We start from the raw sequence: 6228 nt of genomic DNA on the forward strand, positions 1-6228 counted from the left end.
TAATGGTTTTCTTCGCTCAGTGTATAGTGCACTTCCATAGGGCTCTGATCAGAAGTAGTGCACTATATAGGGAACAGGGTGCCATTTGGGACGCAGACATGGGAGAAGATTGAATGCATTGGATTACTGTACGAACGGCGCCAACACCAAACATGGCGTAACTCAGGAGCCAGGTAGTAAAGAAGGTTAGAAGAAAAGCCGTAGACTGAAACCAAGAAGAAATGAGATAAGGAGCTGAGTGAGCCGCTTCAGCATCAGGTGGCGCCACCTGCTGTCTGGGAGGCTAAAATGACTCTAGGATTAGTTGGATTTTATTTATTTATTGTTGTGTCCCAAAATGGCACCCTTTTCCCTATGTAGCGCACTACTTTAGACCAGAGCCCTAAGGGGAGTAGGGTGCCATTTGGGACAAATACTCATGTCTGGAGAAGAGGATGGAGGGACACGACACCGTCCTCTGAAAGGAGATGGAGGGACACGACACCGTCCTCTGAAAGGAGATGGAGGAACACGACAACGTCCTCTGAAAGGAGATGGAGGAACACGACACCGTCCTCTGAAAGGAGATGGAGGGACACGACACCGTCCTCTGAAAGGAGATGGAGGAACACGACAACGTCCTCTGAAAGGAGATGGAGGAACACGACACCGTCCTCTGAAAGGAGATGGAGGAACACGACACCGTCCTCTGAAAGGAGATGGAGGAACACGACACCGTCCTCTGAAAGGAGATGGAGGAACACGACACCGTCCTCTGAAAGGAGATGGAGGAACACGACACCGTCCTCTGAAAGGAGATGGAGGAACACGACACCGTCCTCTGAAAGGAGATGGAGGAACACGACACCGTCCTCTGAAAGGAGATGGAGGAACACGACACCGTCCTCTGAAAGGAGATGGAGGAACACGACACCGTCCTCTGAAAGGAGATGGAGGAACACGACACCGTCCTCTGAAAGGAAGGAGAGGACTTAAAGGAGAGGAAGACCAGGAGAGAGGAGTGAAAATACCTCCACATTCTCATTTATTCTCCTCTGAGCCCCTACTGAACTCATTTGGACTAAGTGTGTGTGTGAGTGTGTGTGTGTGGGTTTTCTTCTGTACCATGTCTGGATCTCTGCAGGTTATCGTGTGTGGGTTCTGTTCTGTACCATGTCTGGATCTCTGCAGGTTATCGTGTGTGGGTTCTGTTCTGTACCATGTCTGGATCTCTGCAGGTTATCGTGTGTGGGTTCTGTTCTGTGCCATGTCTGGATCTCTGCAGGTTATCGTGTGTGGGTTTTGTTCTGTACCATGTCTGGATCTCTGCAGGTTATCGTGTGTGGGTTCTGTTCTGTACCATGTCTGGATCTCTGCAGGTTATCGTGTGTGGGTTCTGTTCTGTACCATGTCTGGATCTCTGCAGGTTATCGTGTGTGGGTTCTGTTCTGTGCCATGTCTGGATCTCTGCAGGTTATCGTGTGTGGGTTCTGTTCTGTACCATGTCTGGATCTCTGCAGGTTATCGTGTGTGGGTTTTGTTCTGTACCATGTCTGGATCTCTGCAGGTTATCGTGTGTGGGTTCTGTTCTGTACCATGTCTGGATCTCTGCAGGTTATCGTGTGTGGGTTCTGTTCTGTACCATGTCTGGATCTCTGCAGGTTAACGTGTGAGAGAGACCAGACCTCAGCTATGCTGGATCCCAAAGGGGGTGCGTCACAATAATATCTCCTTTCTCCTGAAGTGTACACTCGTCCACTACTTCCCACCAATCTAAAAGCTTTGGATTAGTAGAGCCGTAGTGGGAGTTTCCACCATGTTTCTGATACCAGTCATTTCCTTTTCAACCAGTGACAGGAAGTGAAGACACTGGGAGGAAGGAGAGATAATTGGCATGTACAGTAGCCAGGGATTGTATTCATCTCTCTGTCTATCCTGTAGAACTCTCTACCCTTCATGTGCTTTACATGTGAGAGAGTACAATTCTAAGTTACCTATTTATTCAAGTTTATATTCATGAAATAGTTTTATTTTTGTCAATGACTGATGTTTACATTCGGCATCCTATTCCCTACATACTGCCTATGGGCGCTGGTCAAATGTAGTGCACTATGTAGGGAATATGGTGCTGTTTTGGAGGCAATCATGCTGTGGTTTTTTGCACACGGCAGAGAACCTGCTGTCTTGATTTCCAAAGGCCCTAATCCCCTGTTGTCATGACATCAGACATGTTGTTCTGTTCAGGGCTACATCTCAATACTCTATAGATGCTTCTCTTCCCCTCTCCTCTTGCTTCTCCAGGAAAGGAGCTTAAAGGGATACGTTGGCAATGAGACCTGCTAGCATGCTAGCAGATAGCGCAATGGCTGGAAGTCTATGGGTAACGCTAGTTAGCATCGGCTCGCAAAACTACCTCCAACTTCCCTCTTACTGGACACAGAGACGTAAAAATACTATCCACGAGTTCATCGGACTCTGGGGAAGTAGAAAAAGGGCCTCATTGCCAAAATCCCAAAGTATCCCTTTAAGGAAAAGAAGTGAGGAGAGGAGCTTGAGGAGAGGAGGCGAGGAAGCCTTTGTAGACTATTGAGATGCAGCCCTGTGACTATGGTCTACTGCCGCCCACAGGCTACATCCCAAATTGCATCCTATTCTATATATAGTGCACTACTGTTGACCTGGAAACGATGGGCCCTTTTCCCTATATTGTACACTACTTGGATCACTGGGTCTGGATGTAACATTATAGACAGGATCACTGGGTCTGGATGTAACATTATAGACAGGATCACTGGGTCAGGATGTAACATTATAGACAGGATCACTGGGTCTGGATGTAACATTATAGACAGGATCACTGGGTCTGGATGTAACATTATAGACAGGATCACTGGGTCTGGATGTAACAGACAGGATCACTGGGTCTGGATGTAACATAGACAGGATCACTGGGTCTGGATGTAACATAGACAGGATCACTGGGTCTGGATGTAACAGACAGGATCACTGGGTCTGGAGGTAACATAGACAGGATCACTGGGTCTGGAGGTAACACATGTACAGTGACATGTCAGTGATGTCACATGACCTTTAAAAAGCCTTGACCTTCTCACCTTTGACCTCAAGAGTATACATGGGTACGATTGGCAAAACCCCAAAAAAACATTGAGCCAGTGAGATGTCTGGTCCAGAGGCACCCTCTCCGCAGGGCGGGGCCAACAAGTAGGCCAGGCTGTCTGGTTTCAACGCACCCTAAAAGGCCTTTCACTGCTGGGACCAACCGACATTGCTAACCTTCAATGAAATACGCTCTTGTGTGATGAGCAACCTTGCTTGGGCTTTAGCTCAGCAGGCTAACACAGTTTTGCAGCGCACAGTCGACCCAGGTTCAAACCCACACTGACCTCAGAAAAACACTGTTGCTTAGTTACCGTGTCCATGGGAACAATTCAACTTTTATTTACAGTCTCAGACGTTTTTAAAGGTAGACTGAGCTAAATTACGTTGCCATGAGCAGCACCGCAGATATTGAGATGAGTGAGATGCAACACTTCTCTCTCACCAGTCACACACAGTATCTGCGCATGTGCACAGGTTCGCTTCACGCTGTTCACAGCCTGATAGCCAGGGGACCAAAACAGCAGACAAGTTGAGCCTCACGCTTCAACACTCTTAGTTTGAGCCACTATGCTGTTTACTTTCTGCATGTACGTCATATTGCTGAGTCTACCTTTAAATTAAACTTATTTAATAAAATATTCCACAGATGTTTTTATGATGTACAATAGCTATTTTAGTATGAATTATTAAAAAAAAAAAAAAAAAATGTAAATAAATATGTATTTTGTAACGTTAGATTTTTTTTTAAAGTACAGTTTATAACATTAAGTTATGGAAAAGTGTCTAACAAAATGGATGGAGAAAAAGGCTTTGTATTAGTTCCAATGGCTCCCTATTCCCTATATAGTACACTACTGTTGACCAGGGCCTATAGGGCCCTATTCTTTATATAGTACACTACATTTGACCAGGACATATAGGGCTCAGATCGAAAGTAGTATGCTGTATAGGGAATCATTTGGGTCGCAGCCTCAGTACTACAAGTCACGTGACTGTTTTAAAGAGCCTTGTAAGACGTTATGATAACGTTGTGACTATGTTATCTAGCCGTTGTGATAGTGGTGACATGGCATCAGCTCAGTGTTGGTTAGCCTCTCTCTCTCTCAGTAATGTTTTTGCTCTACATCGCTCTACTCTCCTTTGGTCTTCCTTTCTGCACTCTCTTTTCCTCCCCCTCTCTTTGCCACCCACCCTCCCTCTTTCTCTGATGGGGTGGTGGGCTGTGCCTTAGCTGTTTTCCTGTCTACGGGCTCTATTCAATCCATATCGCTGAAGTTCAGCGTTTCAGTGTGATTGAAATGTAAAGGCAATGTTTGTTAGCTGAGACTGATAAACACTGCACATGTTGGTTCAATCAGTAAATGACCTTTACATTTCTATTGAGCAATCTGTAAGGCTTCGGCTTCAGATTGAATAGAGCCCTAAGGCTGGGATTCAATCAAAGACGCATTCTGTCTGCTGAGAAAGCATTTGCGGTAAACACTAGGAATGTCGACTCAAGCGTAAATGACCTGTAAAAGTTCAGTGCAGTGAACTTGTTGACAACGCGGCCGGAGTTCATTCTCAACCTTCTGTCTGTGACAAACAAACACTTCTGATGTTGTTGATGCCTTCTGGATTCACTTGTTGGTTTGTGTCTACATTTTGAAATAAATTAAGGAAATAAGACTGTTTGTCATCTTGATTTCAGTCAGCCAGTCAGTCAGTTATTTAATCAGTCAGGCAGCCAATCAGTGAGTCAGTTATTTAATCAGTCAGGCAGCCAATCAGTGAGTCAGTTATTTAATCAGTCAGGCAGTCAGTTATGTAATCAGTCCGCCAGCCAGTTATTTAATCAGTCATTCAGACAGTCAGTTATTTAATCAGTCAGACAGTCAGTTATTTAATCAACCAGTCAGTAATTTAATCAGTCAGCCAATCAGTAATTTAATCAGTCAGCCAGTCAGTTATTTAATCAGTCAGCCAGTCAGTTATTTAATCAGTCAGCCAGCCAGTTATTTAATCAGTCATTCAGACAGTCAGTTATTTAATCAGCCAGACAGTAATTTAATCAGTCAGCCAGTCAGTTATTTAATCAGCCAGTCAGACAGTCAGTTATTTAATCAGTCAGCCAGCCAGTTATTTAATCAGTCAGGCAGTCAGTTATGTAATCAGTCAGACAGTAATTTAATCAGTCAGTCAGTTATTTAATCAGCCAGTCAGACAGTCAGTTATTTAATCAACCAGTCAGTAATTTAATCAGTCAGCCAGTCAGTTATTTAATCAGCCAGTCAGACAGTCAGTTATTTAATCAGCCAGACAGTAATTTAATCAGCCAGTCAGACAGTCAGTTATTTAATCAGACAGTCAGTTATTTAATCAGACAGTCAGTTATTTAATCAACCAGTCAGTAATTTAATCAGTCAGCCAGTCAGTTATTTAATCAGCCAGTCAGTAATTTAATCAGTCAGCCAGTCAGTTATTTAATCAGCCAGTCAGTCATCTAATCAGTCAGCCAGTCAGTTATTTAATCAGCCAGTCAGTCATCTAATCAGTCAGCCAGCCAGTCATCTAATCAGTCAGCCAGTCAGTTATTTAATCAGCCAGTCAGTCATCTAATCAGTCAGCCAGTCAGTTATTTAATCAGCCAGTCAGTCATCTAATCAGTCAGCCAGTCAGTTATTTAATCAGCCAGTCAGTCATCTAATCAGTCAGCCAGTCAGTTATTTAATCAGCCAGTCAGTCATCTAATCAGTCAGCCAGTCAGTTATTTAATCAGCCAGTCAGTAATTTAATCAGCCAGCCAGTCAGTTATTTAATCAGCCAGTCAGTTATTTAATCAGCCAGTCAGTCATCTAATCAGTCAGCCAGTCAGTTATTTAATCAGCCAGTCAGTCATCTAATCAGTCAGCCAGTCAGTTATTTAATCAGCCAGTCAGTCATCTAATCAGTCAGCCAGTCAGTTATTTAATCAGCCAGTCAGTCATCTAATCAGTCAGCCAGTCAGTTATTTAATCAGCCAGTCAGTTATTTAATCAGTCAGCCAGTCAGTTATTTAATCAGCCAGTCAGTTATTTAATCAGTCAGCCAGTCAGTTATTTAATCAGTCAGCCAGTCATGTTCTTATGTCCTGTTGTCTCTACATCTCCT

General features: G+C 44.0%; 1 long non-coding RNA gene across 1 annotated transcript; it reads left to right on the forward strand.

Moving 5' to 3' along the window:
- Positions 1–1696: 1696 nt before the first annotated feature.
- On the forward strand, positions 1697–4767 carry LOC115181499 (uncharacterized). The gene is made up of 2 exons (XR_003873457.1): positions 1697–2881; positions 3028–4767. It is a non-coding gene; the product is annotated as an uncharacterized LOC115181499 (long non-coding RNA).
- Positions 4768–6228: the final 1461 nt, after the last annotated feature.

The sequence above is a fragment of the Salmo trutta genome, unplaced genomic scaffold (genome assembly GCF_901001165.1).
Source record: "Salmo trutta unplaced genomic scaffold, fSalTru1.1, whole genome shotgun sequence".
In the NCBI taxonomy this organism is placed as follows: Eukaryota; Metazoa; Chordata; class Actinopteri; order Salmoniformes; family Salmonidae; genus Salmo; species Salmo trutta.